The sequence below is a fragment of the Hyperolius riggenbachi genome, chromosome 11 (genome assembly GCF_040937935.1).
Source record: "Hyperolius riggenbachi isolate aHypRig1 chromosome 11, aHypRig1.pri, whole genome shotgun sequence".
Taxonomy (NCBI): Eukaryota; Metazoa; Chordata; class Amphibia; order Anura; family Hyperoliidae; genus Hyperolius; species Hyperolius riggenbachi.
In genome coordinates this window covers 151,120,162-151,144,895 of record NC_090656.1, presented here as the reverse complement: position 1 = coordinate 151,144,895, position 24,734 = coordinate 151,120,162, and positions in this window count along the sequence as shown.

Genomic DNA, 24,734 nt, shown 5'->3' with positions numbered 1-24,734 from the left:
CCCTTTATGATGTGGGTGACATTTCAACATGAGCAATTCCCCTAATTGACTCATTGGTTTTGTGTGGCCTCTACATGCGCCATTACCCTTTATGATGTGGGTGGCGTGAAGACACCATCCGTTTCTTGGAAGAAGTTTTAAGACTCAAGGTTTACTCCAGGCTTGGAGGTAACCTGGCCGGCTGAAAAAGGCCCGGCATAATATTTCAGCATTGCCCCTTTATGATGTTGGGCAGATGCCGTGATTATAATTTCATACTGGACTAAGTAGAGGCCACACATCTGTTATAGAATGGGCAGCATCCGGCTGCTGTGAGTTTGGGAACAGAGACACCTGAGTGCATCGCACAGTACTTTTGCCTCTGCCAGATGCATTGGATGCCCCATGATTGTTTTATAGTTATCTTGCTAATATGCCATTAGGTTAGACATTCGGTTAATATGTCTGGACTTTTTAGACCTTAACATAGGAAGGTTTATATTGCGGGTTCGCTGTGTTTGGATCCGTGTGGTTATAATTGTTGTTAATTATATTAGATATCTATGCAGTCAGATGTGATACACTGTGGCTGTTCCCCCCTTGTTAGATGGTGCCTGGAGTTAGGCGGGCGCTTTTTGCGCGGGCCCGACCCCAACCACCATCATCGCACGCTTGTGCTGTCCCCCCCCTGATAGGTCAAGAAGACACACGGGGTGCGGTGTGTTTCAACACCAGCCCCCTCCTTACAATGTTCAGAATAGACAAGAATCCAAGCCAGACTTGTTCAGCTGTCCTTTTAGCTTTCCAATATTTCATGAGAATCTTCCCATTTATTCCACCATGAGCAATAAACCCTGCAACATTGTTACCCATAATGTAAGAGGCCTGAACTCCCCCCATAAACGAAAGAAGGCACTTGTTGAGCTGGCCCGATCTTCCCCAGACGTGATCTGTCTCCAGGAGTCCCACTTCACTAATAAATCATATCCTAAATTCTTTCATCCCAAATATAAAAGAGCATTCTGTTCAAACTACACCCAGAAAAAAAGAGGAGTGGTTATTCTCTTGGCGAACTCGTTTCCTTTTGAGGTAAGCTCTTGCCTCACTGACTCCGAGGGAACACATTGTATTCTCCTTGGTCAGTATCAAAACAAAACACTTTGCATTACAAACATTTACGCCCCCCCCTGACCGGACCACGGAGGTTATTTCCGGAGTATCGGACATTCTTTTAACTTTGAAGTTTGATACTTTGATCTGGGCGGGAGACTTTAATATTACCCCAAACAATAATTTAGACAGAACGCACCCGCAGAGATCAACGGAAGCTAAAAGAGCGAAAGCTATCTTTGAAAAAATACTTAAGCTTCATTCTTTGGTGGACTCCTGGAGGGAGAGCAATGGCAAACAAAGAGGTTACACATATATGTCGGCCCCCCATAATTCATACTCCAGGATCGATTTCATACTTATATCACTCACTAGTCTTCCCTCCCTGATTTACGCCAGAAATCTGCTGTGTCCGTGGTCGGATCATGACCCCCTTCTTATAGCTCTAAATTCATTGACACCTAAAACATCCAGAGCCCCCTGGCGTCTGAATGAGGCCCTTCTATATAATTCAGATATTAGTAGTGGAATCGAGAATACGATCTCTGAATACTTTCGTATAAACGATACAGGAGACATATCCCCGTTGACAGTGTGGCTAGCGCATAAGGCGGTAGTGAGAGGTGATCTGATCCAGGCAGCCTCCAAATTCAAGAGAGATAGAAATAAGATTATTTCCGATATTGAATTTAAACTGCATAAGCTTCATATGGTTAACACGCTGCAGCCATCAAGATTCCTTCTAAAACAAATTCAAGATTTGCAATTACAGGCTGATGCCCTTCTCAACTCAGAAACAGAAAAGGCTCTTAGATGGACTGCTGCGGCCTCATACGATCAGCTAAATAAACCTAAAAGATGGCTAGCAGCCAAACTTCGGGCCCAACAGACCGTCAACCGAATCCTTAAAATTAGGGGCAAGGATGGAAATGTTACTTCCAATCCAGATACGATATATGAAATATTCTCTGACTATTATAAGGAGTTATATAGCGATAAAGATGATAATACCTACGCTCAGAGCAGACAAAATTTTTTAGACTCCACTATTAAAAAGACCCTGACCGCGGACACAGTTAAGATGTTGAATGCTGACATAACCCAGGAGGAAATTCACTTGGCAATTAAGAAGCTTAAAAGAGCAAAAGCCCCTGGACCCGATGGTTTCTCCCCCATATACTATAAAAAGTACGAGGCCCTTTTATCCCCCCACCTCCAAAAATGCTTTAATTATTTGATGCAGGGAAATATACCCCCCACAGACTTTCTGTCCTCAGCAGTTGTGATGATTCCTAAACCACCTGCCGGCTTTAATCCACAGAGACCAGGTTGGTTTTGTGCCAAAAAGGCAAGCCCCTGACAACATCCGTAAGATTGTTACCCTGCAACATTATTGTAAGCAGACCGCCACATGTGTGGCCATCTTGGCTCTTGATATGGAGAAGGCATTTGACCTGATACGGTGGCCATACATGGAGGCGGTCCTGCAAAAATATGGGGTGCACGGAAATTATTTGAAGGCCATCTCGGCACTATATTCCCCGTCTACTGCCACCCTGAAGATGCCCTCCATCACTAAACGATCATTCTCAATCCAGAGGGGCACACGGCAGGGATGTCCCTTATCACCGGGATTATTTGCACTTATGATGGAACCTTTGGCAGAAAAGATCCGACGGAACCCCGAAATAGTGGGGGTGAGGGTGGGGTCCAGGGAATATAAAACATCACTATTCGCTGACGATGTCCTCTTGACCCTTACCTCGCCCCATGACTCGATTCCAAAGTTGTTGGAGGAGATTGAAAACTTCTCGCCCTTCTCTGGGTTCCGTTTAAATTTAGATAAATCTGAACTTATGATTTCAAAAATGGACCGGACAGACGCGGCACTTTTGGCCAAGCGATATGGGCTGCAATTTCAATCTCAATTTATCCAATACCTGGGCATCAAGCTAGCAGCGGACCCCTCTAACCTCTATAAATTAAATTATCCCTCAATGTATTCTAGATTGACTCATGATCTGGAGAGCTGGGAGGACTATCCCCTGTCCATGCTCGGACGGATTTCAGCCGTCAGGATGACGCTCCTACCTAGGTTGCTGTACTTATTCCGAACTATCCCCGTAGCTGTAACGAAAGGCCCGGTTCAGCACTTGCAAACGCTGATACAAAAGTTTATATGGAGGAAGCGGAAGGCCAGAATAAAATATCTTACGCTAGCCAGGCCCAGAGACCTTGGAGGACTTAATGCTCCACTTTTATTTAATTATTATAAAGCGGCCCAGATAGCTCAGTTAGCAACAGCGAATGCCAACCCACTGATAGCCCCATTATGGGTGGAAATTGAATCACAGCTAGTGTCTCCCCTATCTCTAGCAGGTTTGATGTGGGCCAAGAAGATCCCGATTGCTAAAATTAGGAAGCTCTCCCCAGTCTCAGCCCACTCACTTAGCCTGTGGTCTAAAATTAGATTTGTTATGCGATTGCAATCCACACCCTCGTGTATGACCCAAATATTCCGCAACCCGGACTTTGTACCGGGCCAATCCATGAACCAATTCAAATGGTGGTATACGAAAGGATTTCAGACTGTGGGGAAATTTCTATGTTCTTTCAAAATCTCCACTCCCGCCCAGTTTATTAAGAACCATAGTGTCCCCAGGGAAGAGTTGGGTAGGCTGGACCTAATATTTAAGTATTTGTCCACTCTGGATCCTAAAAGAGAAGTCCTGACGTACTGTCCCTTTGAAGTCAGGTGCAAGAATGGGCCCATGGACAGAGGCTTTATCTCAGAACTATATGCAATCCTCTCTTACCCCACGATTGATGGCAAGCTTAAAGCCCAGATTGATTGGGAGAAGGACAGCGGGATGGAGATTTCTGAGTCCAAGTGGACCCATTGTTGCACATCACTGACACGAGGTTCCTTATTCTATTCGTCTATAGAGATATCATTCAAATTACTCCACAGAATTCACCTCACCCCCGTCAAATTGCATATCTTCAACTCAACGGCCTCTCCATATTGTTTCCGGAAATGCGGACAGATTGGGTCCTTGTGGCACATCTGGTGGGCTTGCCCTAAGGCACACACATTCTGGTCAGGGATCTGGAGTAAAATTCAACTAATCACTGGTATACAATCTGATATGGATCCTTCTGTGATTTTACTAGGTAACCGCCCTAAATCAGTGAAATATGCCACACATAAACTGGTCCAATTCGCACTTTCACAAGCTAGAAGACACCTGGCCTCCAAATGGAAATCAACTGGGCTGTCAGTGGACGAGGTCTTTCGCAATCTTAATAACACCATGACTTCTGAGCATATTAGAGCTAAGATTTTCGATACAACTGAATTTTTTTTTAAAGTATGGGATCCATGGATTGAGTGGCAGGACAATGCCGGCCTTTCATACGTCCTCCACTCCTTCTAGGATAGCTCCATCCCCCGGGTCTCTGACCATATACTTATTGGGTAACGACATACATGCTAGTTTGGCAGTTGAACATGTGAGATATCTCATACTCTATGTCTTTTATAGCTCATTCTGAACACGAAAGCTTATCAAAGTACCGGCTGGGTGGGTGCACGCTCCACCCCCTATGACCTATCCCTCCCCTCCATTCCCCCCCCCCCCACCACCACACCCTTTCCTCCCTATCCTACTGGGTGTACCATTGGCATGATGTGGAGTCCCCACCCATGGTCCATCCTTTCACCCCCTACCCTTCCCCCCCTTAGCCACCCCCTTATTCCCACCCCCCCTACCCCCCTTACTATATTGCAAGTATGTTAAGATGTTTTGGATATATCTTTGTATTATTTGTACGCATTTTTGTATGTTTTTGGCTCTCAAGAAAAACATCTGTTTTATGTGACCCTGATTATCTGTTCTGTAAGATATTCCCCACATGTGGGGAAATTTTGATATTTTGACTCGTTTGTTAACTGAATCATATCTTAATAAACACCCTTGGAACGAAAGAAAAATGACTATGGTTGAAGAGGTAATGGCCCCTAAACTATGTTCTGGGATGAAAGTTACAGCTTCAGTGAAATCCGTTTGCAAATCGGAGTGATAGATTAGAATCTAGAGCCAACGGCACGTTTTCTATGTTAAACCATTACACCATTGAAAAACTGGTTACGTTTGCAATCGAAAGAAAAATGACTATAATTGAAGAGGTAATGGCCCCTAAACTATGTTCTGGGATGAAAAATACAGCTTCAGTGAAATCCGTTTGCAAATCGGAGTGATAGATTAGAATCTAGAGCCAACGGTACGTTTTCTATGTTAAACCATTACACCATTGAAAAACTGGTTACGTCTGCAATCGAAAGAAAAATGACTATAGTTGAAGAGGTAATGGCCCCTAAACTATGTTCTGGGATGAAAAATACAGCTTCAGTGAAATCCGTTTGCAAATCGGAGTGATAGATTAGAATCTAGAGCCAACGGTACGTTTTCTATGTTAAACCATTACACCATTGAAAAACTGGTTACGTTTGCAATCGAAAGAAAAATGACTATAATTGAAAAGGTAATGGCCCCTAAACTATGTTCTGGGATGAAAAATACAGCTTCAGTGAAATCCGTTTGCAAATCGGAGTGATAGATTAGAATCTAGAGCCAACGGTACGTTTTCTATGTTAAACCATTACACCATTGAAAAACTAGTTACGTTTGCAATCGAAAGAAAAATGACTATAGTTGAAGAGGTAATGGCCCCTAACCTATGTTCTGGGATGAAAAATACAGCTTCAGTGAAATCCGTTTGCAAATCGGAGTGATAGATTAGAATCTAGAGCCAAACGTTTTCTATGTTAAACCATTACACCATTGAAAAACTGGTTACGTCTGCAATCGAAAGAAAAATGACTATAGTTGAAGAGGTAATGGCCCCTAAACTATGTTCTGGGATGAAAAATACAGCTTCAGTGAAATCCGTTTGCAAATCGGAGTGATAGATTAGAATCTAGAGCCAACGGTAAGTTTTCTATGTTAAACCATTACACCATTGAAAAACTGGTTACGTTTGCAATTGAAAGAAAAATGACTATAGTTGAAGAAGTAATGGCCCCTAAACTATGTTCTGGGATGAAAGTTACAGCTTCAGTGAAATCCGTTTGCAAATCGGAGTGATAGATTAGAATCTAGAGCCAACGGTACGTTTTCTATGTTGAACCATTACACCATTGAAAAACTGGTTACGTTTGCAATCGAAAGAAAAATGACGGGGGGCGCTAGTGAGGCGCTTACTGGAGAAGATGTGCCTTCAGTGAGCTCCTGCTTCACATCCAGACTGCACTTGATATACCCCACGGATCTGGACGAGTGATACCTTGAATCGAAGCTATAGGGCCCAGGAATGCATAGGAGCCCTCAACAGTACCCTCTGAGAAGCCGCAAATCTGCAAGACCCCTGCTTTCTCCACTTCGTTTCAGGAGGAATTTTTCCAAGATGGCCGACAGGGCCTTGCCTGAAAACACAGCTCAGCTTCTCCCTGCAGCTTCCCTGCCTCCCACGGATGATCCAGCTTACATGGAGGACCAGTTCCCGGGACCCTCGCAAGAACTATCACCAGGTCAGCCTCCTAGATCGCCCGGCTTAACACCAGGTGCGTCACAGCCGCCACCGCTAATTACGCATGCCGCTACGCATAGTACGCATAAAAATACGCATGCCGCATGCAAGTCAATGGCGGAAAATACGCGTAAAAATACGCATTACGCATACGGCAATACGCAATGCCATGCAGAAGATACGCTTGAGCATGCGCATCAAACGCCACCTAGACCTGCGCAACAAAGTACGCATCGGACACCCGAACGCGTACGAACCCAACAAGAAGGTACGCATGAAAATACGCATGGTGAAGAGAAGGATACGCGTCAGTCATCACAATTACAGGGCATGTCAGCAGAAGACCTGATGCGTACCATGAGGCGTATTTTTAAGGAGGAATTACGCGATGCGGTGGATGAACTCTCTCAGCAAATAAATGATATCGGGCAAAGAGTTGATGTCTTGGAGAAGCAAACAGATGACTTAGTTACAGCCATTAATCAAGACAGAAAACAGCTCGATGACCATGACGATAGGCTGGACGCGCATGAAGCGAAGCTGGAAGATCTGGAGAACCGCAGTAGAAGAGCAAATGTGAGGATCCGAGGACTCCCTGAGTCTTTTGAGGACCCAGAAGCGATAGCCAACAAGCTTTTTGCAACTCTTCTCCCCCAAGTTGATCCTGCTCATTGGACGGTGATTCGCATCCACAGGGCTTTAACCAAACCAAGAAACCCAGATCTTCCGCGTGATATTATAGCTAAGTTGGCTTCAGAGGATGCGCGAGACAAAATCCTGGTGGCAGCAAGGGATCTTACAACACTCCCAGAAGTCCCGGGCTCAGTCCAATTGTATGCCGACCTTGCACCAGCTACCATTGCTAGACGACGAGAAATGAGGCCGTACACGCTGGCTCTGCAACAGCATTCCATCAAATATCGATGGGGCTTCCCCTTCTTGCTGACCTTCAAGATTAATGGCAAACTATACAACTGCAAGAGACCGGAGGAGGCGGCTCAGGCCCTCAATGAGGCGTCTATCCCCTTCACCATTCCGAAGCCGGGCCAACCACCTCCCAAGACCCAACGTTCTGGGAAACCACGAAGAGTATGGAAAACGGCTGGAGGCTCTTCATTTCGCCCGCGGCAGTTGGACATGGATGCGGCCTGATGCCCTGATTCGAGTTTCCATTTGAATGACCTATAGTGGTCTATGGCACCCATCAGGTGTCCCAAACATGTCAATCCCCTTTATGATGTGGGTGACATTTCAACATGAGCAATTCCCCTAATTGACTCATTGGTTTTGTGTGGCCTCTACATGCGCCATTACCCTTTATGATGTGGGTGGCGTGAAGACACCATCCGTTTCTTGGAAGAAGTTTTAAGACTCAAGGTTTACTCCAGGCTTGGAGGTAACCTGGCCGGCTGAAAAAGGCCCGGCATAATATTTCAGCATTGCCCCTTTATGATGTTGGGCAGATGCCGTGATTATAATTTCATACTGGACTAAGTAGAGGCCACACATCTGTTATAGAATGGGCAGCATCCGGCTGCTGTGAGTTTGGGAACAGAGACACCTGAGTGCATCGCACAGTACTTTTGCCTCTGCCAGATGCATTGGATGCCCCATGATTGTTTTATAGTTATCTTGCTAATATGCCATTAGGTTAGACATTCGGTTAATATGTCTGGACTTTTTAGACCTTAACATAGGAAGGTTTATATTGCGGGTTCGCTGTGTTTGGATCCGTGTGGTTATAATTGTTGTTAATTATATTAGATATCTATGCAGTCAGATGTGATACACTGTGGCTGTTCCCCCCTTGTTAGATGGTGCCTGGAGTTAGGCGGGCGCTTTTTGCGCGGGCCCGACCCCAACCACCATCATCGCACGCTTGTGCTGTCCCCCCCCTGATAGGTCAAGAAGACACACGGGGTGCGGTGTGTTTCAACACCAGCCCCCTCCTTACAATGTTCAGAATAGACAAGAATCCAAGCCAGACTTGTTCAGCTGTCCTTTTAGCTTTCCAATATTTCATGAGAATCTTCCCATTTATTCCACCATGAGCAATAAACCCTGCAACATTGTTACCCATAATGTAAGAGGCCTGAACTCCCCCATAAACGAAAGAAGGCACTTGTTGAGCTGGCCCGATCTTCCCCAGACGTGATCTGTCTCCAGGAGTCCCACTTCACTAATAAATCATATCCTAAATTCTTTCATCCCAAATATAAAAGAGCATTCTGTTCAAACTACACCCAGAAAAAAAGAGGAGTGGTTATTCTCTTGGCGAACTCGTTTCCTTTTGAGGTAAGCTCTTGCCTCACTGACTCCGAGGGAACACATTGTATTCTCCTTGGTCAGTATCAAAACAAAACACTTTGCATTACAAACATTTACGCCCCCCCCTGACCGGACCACGGAGGTTATTTCCGGAGTATCGGACATTCTTTTAACTTTGAAGTTTGATACTTTGATCTGGGCGGGAGACTTTAATATTACCCCAAACAATAATTTAGACAGAACGCACCCGCAGAGATCAACGGAAGCTAAAAGAGCGAAAGCTATCTTTGAAAAAATACTTAAGCTTCATTCTTTGGTGGACTCCTGGAGGGAGAGCAATGGCAAACAAAGAGGTTACACATATATGTCGGCCCCCCATAATTCATACTCCAGGATCGATTTCATACTTATATCACTCACTAGTCTTCCCTCCCTGATTTACGCCAGAAATCTGCTGTGTCCGTGGTCGGATCATGACCCCCTTCTTATAGCTCTAAATTCATTGACACCTAAAACATCCAGAGCCCCCTGGCGTCTGAATGAGGCCCTTCTATATAATTCAGATATTAGTAGTGGAATCGAGAATACGATCTCTGAATACTTTCGTATAAACGATACAGGAGACATATCCCCGTTGACAGTGTGGCTAGCGCATAAGGCGGTAGTGAGAGGTGATCTGATCCAGGCAGCCTCCAAATTCAAGAGAGATAGAAATAAGATTATTTCCGATATTGAATTTAAACTGCATAAGCTTCATATGGTTAACACGCTGCAGCCATCAAGATTCCTTCTAAAACAAATTCAAGATTTGCAATTACAGGCTGATGCCCTTCTCAACTCAGAAACAGAAAAGGCTCTTAGATGGACTGCTGCGGCCTCATACGATCAGCTAAATAAACCTAAAAGATGGCTAGCAGCCAAACTTCGGGCCCAACAGACCGTCAACCGAATCCTTAAAATTAGGGGCAAGGATGGAAATGTTACTTCCAATCCAGATACGATATATGAAATATTCTCTGACTATTATAAGGAGTTATATAGCGATAAAGATGATAATACCTACGCTCAGAGCAGACAAAATTTTTTAGACTCCACTATTAAAAAGACCCTGACCGCGGACACAGTTAAGATGTTGAATGCTGACATAACCCAGGAGGAAATTCACTTGGCAATTAAGAAGCTTAAAAGAGCAAAAGCCCCTGGACCCGATGGTTTCTCCCCCATATACTATAAAAAGTACGAGGCCCTTTTATCCCCCCACCTCCAAAAATGCTTTAATTATTTGATGCAGGGAAATATACCCCCCACAGACTTTCTGTCCTCAGCAGTTGTGATGATTCCTAAACCACCTGCCGGCTTTAATCCACAGAGACCAGGTTGGTTTTGTGCCAAAAAGGCAAGCCCCTGACAACATCCGTAAGATTGTTACCCTGCAACATTATTGTAAGCAGACCGCCACATGTGTGGCCATCTTGGCTCTTGATATGGAGAAGGCATTTGACCTGATACGGTGGCCATACATGGAGGCGGTCCTGCAAAAATATGGGGTGCACGGAAATTATTTGAAGGCCATCTCGGCACTATATTCCCCGTCTACTGCCACCCTGAAGATGCCCTCCATCACTAAACGATCATTCTCAATCCAGAGGGGCACACGGCAGGGATGTCCCTTATCACCGGGATTATTTGCACTTATGATGGAACCTTTGGCAGAAAAGATCCGACGGAACCCCGAAATAGTGGGGGTGAGGGTGGGGTCCAGGGAATATAAAACATCACTATTCGCTGACGATGTCCTCTTGACCCTTACCTCGCCCCATGACTCGATTCCAAAGTTGTTGGAGGAGATTGAAAACTTCTCGCCCTTCTCTGGGTTCCGTTTAAATTTAGATAAATCTGAACTTATGATTTCAAAAATGGACCGGACAGACGCGGCACTTTTGGCCAAGCGATATGGGCTGCAATTTCAATCTCAATTTATCCAATACCTGGGCATCAAGCTAGCAGCGGACCCCTCTAACCTCTATAAATTAAATTATCCCTCAATGTATTCTAGATTGACTCATGATCTGGAGAGCTGGGAGGACTATCCCCTGTCCATGCTCGGACGGATTTCAGCCGTCAGGATGACGCTCCTACCTAGGTTGCTGTACTTATTCCGAACTATCCCCGTAGCTGTAACGAAAGGCCCGGTTCAGCACTTGCAAACGCTGATACAAAAGTTTATATGGAGGAAGCGGAAGGCCAGAATAAAATATCTTACGCTAGCCAGGCCCAGAGACCTTGGAGGACTTAATGCTCCACTTTTATTTAATTATTATAAAGCGGCCCAGATAGCTCAGTTAGCAACAGCGAATGCCAACCCACTGATAGCCCCATTATGGGTGGAAATTGAATCACAGCTAGTGTCTCCCCTATCTCTAGCAGGTTTGATGTGGGCCAAGAAGATCCCGATTGCTAAAATTAGGAAGCTCTCCCCAGTCTCAGCCCACTCACTTAGCCTGTGGTCTAAAATTAGATTTGTTATGCGATTGCAATCCACACCCTCGTGTATGACCCAAATATTCCGCAACCCGGACTTTGTACCGGGCCAATCCATGAACCAATTCAAATGGTGGTATACGAAAGGATTTCAGACTGTGGGGAAATTTCTATGTTCTTTCAAAATCTCCACTCCCGCCCAGTTTATTAAGAACCATAGTGTCCCCAGGGAAGAGTTGGGTAGGCTGGACCTAATATTTAAGTATTTGTCCACTCTGGATCCTAAAAGAGAAGTCCTGACGTACTGTCCCTTTGAAGTCAGGTGCAAGAATGGGCCCATGGACAGAGGCTTTATCTCAGAACTATATGCAATCCTCTCTTACCCCACGATTGATGGCAAGCTTAAAGCCCAGATTGATTGGGAGAAGGACAGCGGGATGGAGATTTCTGAGTCCAAGTGGACCCATTGTTGCACATCACTGACACGAGGTTCCTTATTCTATTCGTCTATAGAGATATCATTCAAATTACTCCACAGAATTCACCTCACCCCCGTCAAATTGCATATCTTCAACTCAACGGCCTCTCCATATTGTTTCCGGAAATGCGGACAGATTGGGTCCTTGTGGCACATCTGGTGGGCTTGCCCTAAGGCACACACATTCTGGTCAGGGATCTGGAGTAAAATTCAACTAATCACTGGTATACAATCTGATATGGATCCTTCTGTGATTTTACTAGGTAACCGCCCTAAATCAGTGAAATATGCCACACATAAACTGGTCCAATTCGCACTTTCACAAGCTAGAAGACACCTGGCCTCCAAATGGAAATCAACTGGGCTGTCAGTGGACGAGGTCTTTCGCAATCTTAATAACACCATGACTTCTGAGCATATTAGAGCTAAGATTTTCGATACAACTGAATTTTTTTTTAAAGTATGGGATCCATGGATTGAGTGGCAGGACAATGCCGGCCTTTCATACGTCCTCCACTCCTTCTAGGATAGCTCCATCCCCCGGGTCTCTGACCATATACTTATTGGGTAACGACATACATGCTAGTTTGGCAGTTGAACATGTGAGATATCTCATACTCTATGTCTTTTATAGCTCATTCTGAACACGAAAGCTTATCAAAGTACCGGCTGGGTGGGTGCACGCTCCACCCCCTATGACCTATCCCTCCCCTCCATTCCCCCCCCCCCCACCACCACACCCTTTCCTCCCTATCCTACTGGGTGTACCATTGGCATGATGTGGAGTCCCCACCCATGGTCCATCCTTTCACCCCCTACCCTTCCCCCCCTTAGCCACCCCCTTATTCCCACCCCCCCTACCCCCCTTACTATATTGCAAGTATGTTAAGATGTTTTGGATATATCTTTGTATTATTTGTACGCATTTTTGTATGTTTTTGGCTCTCAAGAAAAACATCTGTTTTATGTGACCCTGATTATCTGTTCTGTAAGATATTCCCCACATGTGGGGAAATTTTGATATTTTGACTCGTTTGTTAACTGAATCATATCTTAATAAACACCCTTGGAACGAAAGAAAAATGACTATGGTTGAAGAGGTAATGGCCCCTAAACTATGTTCTGGGATGAAAGTTACAGCTTCAGTGAAATCCGTTTGCAAATCGGAGTGATAGATTAGAATCTAGAGCCAACGGCACGTTTTCTATGTTAAACCATTACACCATTGAAAAACTGGTTACGTTTGCAATCGAAAGAAAAATGACTATAATTGAAGAGGTAATGGCCCCTAAACTATGTTCTGGGATGAAAAATACAGCTTCAGTGAAATCCGTTTGCAAATCGGAGTGATAGATTAGAATCTAGAGCCAACGGTACGTTTTCTATGTTAAACCATTACACCATTGAAAAACTGGTTACGTCTGCAATCGAAAGAAAAATGACTATAGTTGAAGAGGTAATGGCCCCTAAACTATGTTCTGGGATGAAAAATACAGCTTCAGTGAAATCCGTTTGCAAATCGGAGTGATAGATTAGAATCTAGAGCCAACGGTACGTTTTCTATGTTAAACCATTACACCATTGAAAAACTGGTTACGTTTGCAATCGAAAGAAAAATGACTATAATTGAAAAGGTAATGGCCCCTAAACTATGTTCTGGGATGAAAAATACAGCTTCAGTGAAATCCGTTTGCAAATCGGAGTGATAGATTAGAATCTAGAGCCAACGGTACGTTTTCTATGTTAAACCATTACACCATTGAAAAACTAGTTACGTTTGCAATCGAAAGAAAAATGACTATAGTTGAAGAGGTAATGGCCCCTAACCTATGTTCTGGGATGAAAAATACAGCTTCAGTGAAATCCGTTTGCAAATCGGAGTGATAGATTAGAATCTAGAGCCAAACGTTTTCTATGTTAAACCATTACACCATTGAAAAACTGGTTACGTCTGCAATCGAAAGAAAAATGACTATAGTTGAAGAGGTAATGGCCCCTAAACTATGTTCTGGGATGAAAAATACAGCTTCAGTGAAATCCGTTTGCAAATCGGAGTGATAGATTAGAATCTAGAGCCAACGGTAAGTTTTCTATGTTAAACCATTACACCATTGAAAAACTGGTTACGTTTGCAATTGAAAGAAAAATGACTATAGTTGAAGAAGTAATGGCCCCTAAACTATGTTCTGGGATGAAAGTTACAGCTTCAGTGAAATCCGTTTGCAAATCGGAGTGATAGATTAGAATCTAGAGCCAACGGTACGTTTTCTATGTTGAACCATTACACCATTGAAAAACTGGTTACGTTTGCAATCGAAAGAAAAATGACGGGGGGCGCTAGTGAGGCGCTTACTGGAGAAGATGTGCCTTCAGTGAGCTCCTGCTTCACATCCAGACTGCACTTGATATACCCCACGGATCTGGACGAGTGATACCTTGAATCGAAGCTATAGGGCCCAGGAATGCATAGGAGCCCTCAACAGTACCCTCTGAGAAGCCGCAAATCTGCAAGACCCCTGCTTTCTCCACTTCGTTTCAGGAGGAATTTTTCCAAGATGGCCGACAGGGCCTTGCCTGAAAACACAGCTCAGCTTCTCCCTGCAGCTTCCCTGCCTCCCACGGATGATCCAGCTTACATGGAGGACCAGTTCCCGGGACCCTCGCAAGAACTATCACCAGGTCAGCCTCCTAGATCGCCCGGCTTAACACCAGGTGCGTCACAGCCGCCACCGCTAATTACGCATGCCGCTACGCATAGTACGCATAAAAATACGCATGCCGCATGCAAGTCAATGGCGGAAAATACGCGTAAAAATACGCATTACGCATACGGCAATACGCAATGCCATGCAGAAGATACGCTTGAGCATGCGCATCAAACGCCACCTAGACCTGCGCAACAAAGTACGCATCGGACACCCGAACGCGTACGAACCCAACAAGAAGGTACGCATGAAAATACGCATGGTGAAGAGAAGGATACGCGTCAGTCATCACAATTACAGGGCATGTCAGCAGAAGACCTGATGCGTACCATGAGGCGTATTTTTAAGGAGGAATTACGCGATGCGGTGGATGAACTCTCTCAGCAAATAAATGATATCGGGCAAAGAGTTGATGTCTTGGAGAAGCAAACAGATGACTTAGTTACAGCCATTAATCAAGACAGAAAACAGCTCGATGACCATGACGATAGGCTGGACGCGCATGAAGCGAAGCTGGAAGATCTGGAGAACCGCAGTAGAAGAGCAAATGTGAGGATCCGAGGACTCCCTGAGTCTTTTGAGGACCCAGAAGCGATAGCCAACAAGCTTTTTGCAACTCTTCTCCCCCAAGTTGATCCTGCTCATTGGACGGTGATTCGCATCCACAGGGCTTTAACCAAACCAAGAAACCCAGATCTTCCGCGTGATATTATAGCTAAGCTGGCTTCAGAGGATGCGCGAGACAAAATCCTGGTGGCAGCAAGGGATCTTACAACACTCCCAGAAGTCCCGGGCTCAGTCCAATTGTATGCCGACCTTGCACCAGCTACCATTGCTAGACGACGAGAAATGAGGCCGTACACGCTGGCTCTGCAACAGCATTCCATCAAATATCGATGGGGCTTCCCCTTCTTGCTGACCTTCAAGATTAATGGCAAACTATACAACTGCAAGAGACCGGAGGAGGCGGCTCAGGCCCTCAATGAGGCGTCTATCCCCTTCACCATTCCGAAGCCGGGCCAACCACCTCCCAAGACCCAACGTTCTGGGAAACCACGAAGAGTATGGAAAACGGCTGGAGGCTCTTCATTTCGCCCGCGGCAGTTGGACATGGATGCGGCCTGATGCCCTGATTCGAGTTTCCATTTGAATGACCTATAGTGGTCTATGGCACCCATCAGGTGTCCCAAACATGTCAATCCCCTTTATGATGTGGGTGACATTTCAACATGAGCAATTCCCCTAATTGACTCATTGGTTTTGTGTGGCCTCTACATGCGCCATTACCCTTTATGATGTGGGTGGCGTGAAGACACCATCCGTTTCTTGGAAGAAGTTTTAAGACTCAAGGTTTACTCCAGGCTTGGAGGTAACCTGGCCGGCTGAAAAAGGCCCGGCATAATATTTCAGCATTGCCCCTTTATGATGTTGGGCAGATGCCGTGATTATAATTTCATACTGGACTAAGTAGAGGCCACACATCTGTTATAGAATGGGCAGCATCCGGCTGCTGTGAGTTTGGGAACAGAGACACCTGAGTGCATCGCACAGTACTTTTGCCTCTGCCAGATGCATTGGATGCCCCATGATTGTTTTATAGTTATCTTGCTAATATGCCATTAGGTTAGACATTCGGTTAATATGTCTGGACTTTTTAGACCTTAACATAGGAAGGTTTATATTGCGGGTTCGCTGTGTTTGGATCCGTGTGGTTATAATTGTTGTTAATTATATTAGATATCTATGCAGTCAGATGTGATACACTGTGGCTGTTCCCCCCTTGTTAGATGGTGCCTGGAGTTAGGCGGGCGCTTTTTGCGTGGGCCCGACCCCAACCACCATCATCGCACGCTTGTGCTGTCCCCCCCCTGATAGGTCAAGAAGACACACGGGGTGCGGTGTGTTTCAACACCAGCCCCCTCCTTACAATGTTCAGAATAGACAAGAATCCAAGCCAGACTTGTTCAGCTGTCCTTTTAGCTTTCCAATATTTCATGAGAATCTTCCCATTTATTCCACCATGAGCAATAAACCCTGCAACATTGTTACCCATAATGTAAGAGGCCTGAACTCCCCCCATAAACGAAAGAAGGCACTTGTTGAGCTGGCCCGATCTTCCCCAGACGTGATCTGTCTCCAGGAGTCCCACTTCACTAATAAATCATATCCTAAATTCTTTCATCCCAAATATAAAAGAGCATTCTGTTCAAACTACACCCAGAAAAAAAGAGGAGTGGTTATTCTCTTGGCGAACTCGTTTCCTTTTGAGGTAAGCTCTTGCCTCACTGACTCCGAGGGAACACATTGTATTCTCCTTGGTCAGTATCAAAACAAAACACTTTGCATTACAAACATTTACGCCCCCCCCTGACCGGACCACGGAGGTTATTTCCGGAGTATCGGACATTCTTTTAACTTTGAAGTTTGATACTTTGATCTGGGCGGGAGACTTTAATATTACCCCAAACAATAATTTAGACAGAACGCACCCGCAGAGATCAACGGAAGCTAAAAGAGCGAAAGCTATCTTTGAAAAAATACTTAAGCTTCATTCTTTGGTGGACTCCTGGAGGGAGAGCAATGGCAAACAAAGAGGTTACACATATATGTCGGCCCCCCATAATTCATACTCCAGGATCGATTTCATACTTATATCACTCACTAGTCTTCCCTCCCTGATTTACGCCAGAAATCTGCTGTGTCCGTGGTCGGATCATGACCCCCTTCTTATAGCTCTAAATTCATTGACACCTAAAACATCCAGAGCCCCCTGGCGTCTGAATGAGGCCCTTCTATATAATTCAGATATTAGTAGTGGAATCGAGAATACGATCTCTGAATACTTTCGTATAAACGATACAGGAGACATATCCCCGTTGACAGTGTGGCTAGCGCATAAGGCGGTAGTGAGAGGTGATCTGATCCAGGCAGCCTCCAAATTCAAGAGAGATAGAAATAAGATTATTTCCGATATTGAATTTAAACTGCATAAGCTTCATATGGTTAACACGCTGCAGCCATCAAGATTCCTTCTAAAACAAATTCAAGATTTGCAATTACAGGCTGATGCCCTTCTCAACTCAGAAACAGAAAAGGCTCTTAGATGGACTGCTGCGGCCTCATACGATCAGCTAAATAAACCTAAAAGATGGCTAGCAGCCAAACTTCGGGCCCAACAGACCGTCAACCGAATCCTTAAAATTAGGGGCAAGGATGGAAATGTTACTTCCAATCCAGATACGATATATGAAATATTCTCTGACTATTATAAGGAGTTATATAGCGATAAAGATGATAATACCTACGCTCAGAGCAGACAAAATTTTTTAGACTCCACTATTAAAAAGACCCTGACCGCGGACACAGTTAAGATGTTGAATGCTGACATAACCCAGGAGGAAATTCACTTGGCAATTAAGAAGCTTAAAAGAGCAAAAGCCCCTGGACCCGATGGTTTCTCCCCCATATACTATAAAAAGTACGAGGCCCTTTTATCCCCCCACCTCCAAAAATGCTTTAATTATTTGATGCAGGGAAATATACCCCCCACAGACTTTCTGTCCTCAGCAGTTGTGATGATTCCTAAACCACCTGCCGGCTTTAATCCACAGAGACCAGGTTGGTTTTGTGCCAAAAAGGCAAGCCCCTGACAACATCCGTAAGATTGTTACCCTGCAACATTATTGTAAGCAGACCGCCACATGTGTGGCCATCTTGGCTCTTGATATGGAGAAGGCATTTGACCTGATACGGTGGCCATACATGGAGGCGGTCCTGCAAAAATATGGGGTGCACGGAAATTATTTGAAGGCCATCTCGGCACTATATTCCCCGTCTACTGCCACCCTGAAGATGCCCTCCATCACTAAACGATCATTCTCAATCCAGAGGGGCACACGGCAGGGATGTCCCTTATCACCGGGATTATTTGCACTTATGATGGAACCTTTGGCAGAAAAGATCCGACGGAACCCCGAAATAGTGGGGGTGAGGGTGGGGTCCAGGGAATATAAAACATCACTATTCGCTGACGATGTCCTCTTGACCCTTACCTCGCCCCATGACTCGATTCCAAAGTTGTTGGAGGAGATTGAAAACTTCTCGCCCTTCTCTGGGTTCCGTTTAAATTTAGATAAATCTGAACTTATGATTTCAAAAATGGACCGGACAGACGCGGCACTTTTGGCCAAGCGATATGGGCTGCAATTTCAATCTCAATTTATCCAATACCTGGGCATCAAGCTAGCAGCGGACCCCTCTAACCTCTATAAATTAAATTATCCCTCAATGTATTCTAGATTGACTCATGATCTGGAGAGCTGGGAGGACTATCCCCTGTCCATGCTCGGACGGATTTCAGCCGTCAGGATGACGCTCCTACCTAGGTTGCTGTACTTATTCCGAACTATCCCCGTAGCTGTAACGAAAGGCCCGGTTCAGCACTTGCAAACGCTGATACAAAAGTTTATATGGAGGAAGCGGAAGGCCAGAATAAAATATCTTACGCTAGCCAGGCCCAGAGACCTTGGAGGACTTAATGCTCCACTTTTATTTAATTATTATAAAGCGGCCCAGATAGCTCAGTTAGCAACAGCGAATGCCAACCCACTGATAGCCCCATTATGGGTGGAAATTGAATCACAGCTAGTGTCTCCCCTATCTCTAGCAGGTTTGATGTGGGCCAAGAAGATCCCGATTGCTAAAATTAGGAAGCTCTCCCCAGTCTCAGCCCACTCACTTAGCCTGTGGTCTAAAATTAGATTTGTTATGCGATTGCAATCCACACCCTCGTGTATGACCCAAATATTCCGCAACCCGGACTTTGTACCGGGCCAATCCATGAACCAATTCAAATGGTGGTATACGAAAGGATTTCAGACTGTGGGGAAATTTCTATGTTCTTTCAAAATCTCCACTCCCGCCCAGTTTATTAAGAACCATAGTGTCCCCAGGGAAGAGTTGGGTAGGCTGGACCTAATATTTAAGTATTTGTCCACTCTGGATCCTAAAAGAGAAGTCCTGACGTACTGTCCCTTTGAAGTCAGGTGCAAGAATGGGCCCATGGACAGAGGCTTTATCTCAGAACTATATGCAATCCTCTCTTACCCCACGATTGATGGCAAGCTTAAAGCCCAGATTGATTGGGAGAAGGACAGCGGGATGGAGATTTCTGAGTCCAAGTGGACCCATTGTTGCACATCACTGACACGAGGTTCCTTATTCTATTCGTCTATAGAGATATCATTCAAATTACTCCACAGAATTCACCTCACCCCCGTCAAATTGCATATCTTCAACTCAACGGCCTCTCCATATTGTTTCCGGAAATGCGGACAGATTGGGTCCTTGTGGCACATCTGGTGGGCTTGCCCTAAGGCACACACATTCTGGTCAGGGATCTGGAGTAAAATTCAACTAATCACTGGTATACAATCTGATATGGATCCTTCTGTGATTTTACTAGGTAACCGCCCTAAATCAGTGAAATATGCCACACATAAACTGGTCCAATTCGCACTTTCACAAGCTAGAAGACACCTGGCCTCCAAATGGAAATCAACTGGGCTGTCAGTGGACGAGGTCTTTCGCAATCTTAATAACACCATGACTTCTGAGCATATTAGAGCTAAGATTTTCGATACAACTGAATTTTTTTTTAAAGTATGGGATCCATGGATTGAGTGGCAGGACAATGCCGGCCTTTCATACGTCCTCCACTCCTTCTAGGATAGCTCCATCCCCCGGGTCTCTGACCATATACTTATTGGGTAACGACATACATGCTAGTTTGGCAGTTGAACATGTGAGATATCTCATACTCTATGTCTTTTATAGCTCATTCTGAACACGAAAGCTTATCAAAGTACCGGCTGGGTGGGTGCACGCTCCACCCCCTATGACCTATCCCTCCCCTCCATTCCCCCCCCCCCCCACCACCACACCCTTTCCTCCCTATCCTACTGGGTGTACCATTGGCATGATGTGGAGTCCCCACCCATGGTCCATCCTTTCACCCCCTACCCTTCCCCCCCTTAGCCACCCCCTTATTCCCACCCCCCCCTACCCCCCTTACTATATTGCAAGTATGTTAAGATGTTTTGGATATATCTTTGTATTATTTGTACGCATTTTTGTATGTTTTTGGCTCTCAAGAAAAACATCTGTTTTATGTGACCCTGATTATCTGTTCTGTAAGATATTCCCCACATGTGGGGAAATTTTGATATTTTGACTCGTTTGTTAACTGAATCATATCTTAATAAACACCCTTGGAACGAAAGAAAAATGACTATGGTTGAAGAGGTAATGGCCCCTAAACTATGTTCTGGGATGAAAGTTACAGCTTCAGTGAAATCCGTTTGCAAATCGGAGTGATAGATTAGAATCTAGAGCCAACGGCACGTTTTCTATGTTAAACCATTACACCATTGAAAAACTGGTTACGTTTGCAATCGAAAGAAAAATGACTATAATTGAAGAGGTAATGGCCCCTAAACTATGTTCTGGGATGAAAAATACAGCTTCAGTGAAATCCGTTTGCAAATCGGAGTGATAGATTAGAATCTAGAGCCAACGGTACGTTTTCTATGTTAAACCATTACACCATTGAAAAACTGGTTACGTCTGCAATCGAAAGAAAAATGACTATAGTTGAAGAGGTAATGGCCCCTAAACTATGTTCTGGGATGAAAAATACAGCTTCAGTGAAATCCGTTTGCAAATCGGAGTGATAGATTAGAATCTAGAGCCAACGGTACGTTTTCTATGTTAAACCATTACACCATTGAAAAACTGGTTACGTTTGCAATCGAAAGAAAAATGACTATAATTGAAAAGGTAATGGCCCCTAAACTATGTTCTGGGATGAAAAATACAGCTTCAGTGAAATCCGTTTGCAAATCGGAGTGATAGATTAGAATCTAGAGCCAACGGTACGTTTTCTATGTTAAACCATTACACCATTGAAAAACTAGTTACGTTTGCAATCGAAAGAAAAATGACTATAGTTGAAGAGGTAATGGCCCCTAACCTATGTTCTGGGATGAAAAATACAGCTTCAGTGAAATCCGTTTGCAAATCGGAGTGATAGATTAGAATCTAGAGCCAAACGTTTTCTATGTTAAACCATTACACCATTGAAAAACTGGTTACGTCTGCAATCGAAAGAAAAATGACTATAGTTGAAGAGGTAATGGCCCCTAAACTATGTTCTGGGATGAAAAATACAGCTTCAGTGAAATCCGTTTGCAAATCGGAGTGATAGATTAGAATCTAGAGCCAACGGTAAGTTTTCTATGTTAAACCATTACACCATTGAAAAACTGGTTACGTTTGCAATTGAAAGAAAAATGACTATAGTTGAAGAAGTAATGGCCCCTAAACTATGTTCTGGGATGAAAGTTACAGCTTCAGTGAAATCCGTTTGCAAATCGGAGTGATAGATTAGAATCTAGAGCCAACGGTACGTTTTCTATGTTGAACCATTACACCATTGAAAAACTGGTTACGTTTGCAATCGAAAGAAAAATGACGGGGGGCGCTAGTGAGGCGCTTACTGGAGAAGATGTGCCTTCAGTGAGCTCCTGCTTCACATCCAGACTGCACTTGATATACCCCACGGATCTGGACGAGTGATACCTTGAATCGAAGCTATAGGGCCCAGGAATGCATAGGAGCCCTCAACAGTACCCTCTGAGAAGCCGCAAATCTGCAAGACCCCTGCTTTCTCCACTTCGTTTCAGGAGGAATTTTTCCAAGATGGCCGACAGGGCCTTGCCTGAAAACACAGCTCAGCTTCTCCCTGCAGCTTCCCTGCCTCCCACGGATGATCCAGCTTACATGGAGGACCAGTTCCCGGGACCCTCGCAAGAACTATCACCAGGTCAGCCTCCTAGATCGCCCGGCTTAACACCAGGTGCGTCACAGCCGCCACCGCTAATTACGCATGCCGCTACGCATAGTACGCATAAAAATACGCATGCCGCATGCAAGTCAATGGCGGAAAATACGCGTAAAAATACGCATTACGCATACGGCAATACGCAATGCCATGCAGAAGATACGCTTGAGCATGCGCATCAAACGCCACCTAGACCTGCGCAACAAAGTACGCATCGGACACCCGAACGCGTACGAACCCAACAAGAAGGTACGCATGAAAATACGCATGGTGAAGAGAAGGATACGCGTCAGTCATCACAATTACAGGGCATGTCAGCAGAAGACCTGATGCGTACCATGAGGCGTATTTTTAAGGAGGAATTACGCGATGCGGTGGATGAACTCTCTCAGCAAATAAATGATATCGGGCAAAGAGTTGATGTCTTGGAGAAGCAAACAGATGACTTAGTTACAGCCATTAATCAAGACAGAAAACAGCTCGATGACCATGACGATAGGCTGGACGCGCATGAAGCGAAGCTGGAAGATCTGGAGAACCGCAGTAGAAGAGCAAATGTGAGGATCCGAGGACTCCCTGAGTCTTTTGAGGACCCAGAAGCGATAGCCAACAAGCTTTTTGCAACTCTTCTCCCCCAAGTTGATCCTGCTCATTGGACGGTGATTCGCATCCACAGGGCTTTAACCAAACCAAGAAACCCAGATCTTCCGCGTGATATTATAGCTAAGCTGGCTTCAGAGGATGCGCGAGACAAAATCCTGGTGGCAGCAAGGGATCTTACAACACTCCCAGAAGTCCCGGGCTCAGTCCAATTGTATGCCGACCTTGCACCAGCTACCATTGCTAGACGACGAGAAATGAGGCCGTACACGCTGGCTCTGCAACAGCATTCCATCAAATATCGATGGGGCTTCCCCTTCTTGCTGACCTTCAAGATTAATGGCAAACTATACAACTGCAAGAGACCGGAGGAGGCGGCTCAGGCCCTCAATGAGGCGTCTATCCCCTTCACCATTCCGAAGCCGGGCCAACCACCTCCCAAGACCCAACGTTCTGGGAAACCACGAAGAGTATGGAAAACGGCTGGAGGCTCTTCATTTCGCCCGCGGCAGTTGGACATGGATGCGGCCTGATGCCCTGATTCGAGTTTCCATTTGAATGACCTATAGTGGTCTATGGCACCCATCAGGTGTCCCAAACATGTCAATCCCCTTTATGATGTGGGTGACATTTCAACATGAGCAATTCCCCTAATTGACTCATTGGTTTTGTGTGGCCTCTACATGCGCCATTACCCTTTATGATGTGGGTGGCGTGAAGACACCATCCGTTTCTTGGAAGAAGTTTTAAGACTCAAGGTTTACTCCAGGCTTGGAGGTAACCTGGCCGGCTGAAAAAGGCCCGGCATAATATTTCAGCATTGCCCCTTTATGATGTTGGGCAGATGCCGTGATTATAATTTCATACTGGACTAAGTAGAGGCCACACATCTGTTATAGAATGGGCAGCATCCGGCTGCTGTGAGTTTGGGAACAGAGACACCTGAGTGCATCGCACAGTACTTTTGCCTCTGCCAGATGCATTGGATGCCCCATGATTGTTTTATAGTTATCTTGCTAATATGCCATTAGGTTAGACATTCGGTTAATATGTCTGGACTTTTTAGACCTTAACATAGGAAGGTTTATATTGCGGGTTCGCTGTGTTTGGATCCGTGTGGTTATAATTGTTGTTAATTATATTAGATATCTATGCAGTCAGATGTGATACACTGTGGCTGTTCCCCCCTTGTTAGATGGTGCCTGGAGTTAGGCGGGCGCTTTTTGCGCGGGCCCGACCCCAACCACCATCATCGCACGCTTGTGCTGTCCCCCCCCTGATAGGTCAAGAAGACACACGGGGTGCGGTGTGTTTCAACACCAGCCCCCTCCTTACAATGTTCAGAATAGACAAGAATCCAAGCCAGACTTGTTCAGCTGTCCTTTTAGCTTTCCAATATTTCATGAGAATCTTCCCATTTATTCCACCATGAGCAATAAACCCTGCAACATTGTTACCCATAATGTAAGAGGCCTGAACTCCCCCCATAAACGAAAGAAGGCACTTGTTGAGCTGGCCCGATCTTCCCCAGACGTGATCTGTCTCCAGGAGTCCCACTTCACTAATAAATCATATCCTAAATTCTTTCATCCCAAATATAAAAGAGCATTCTGTTCAAACTACA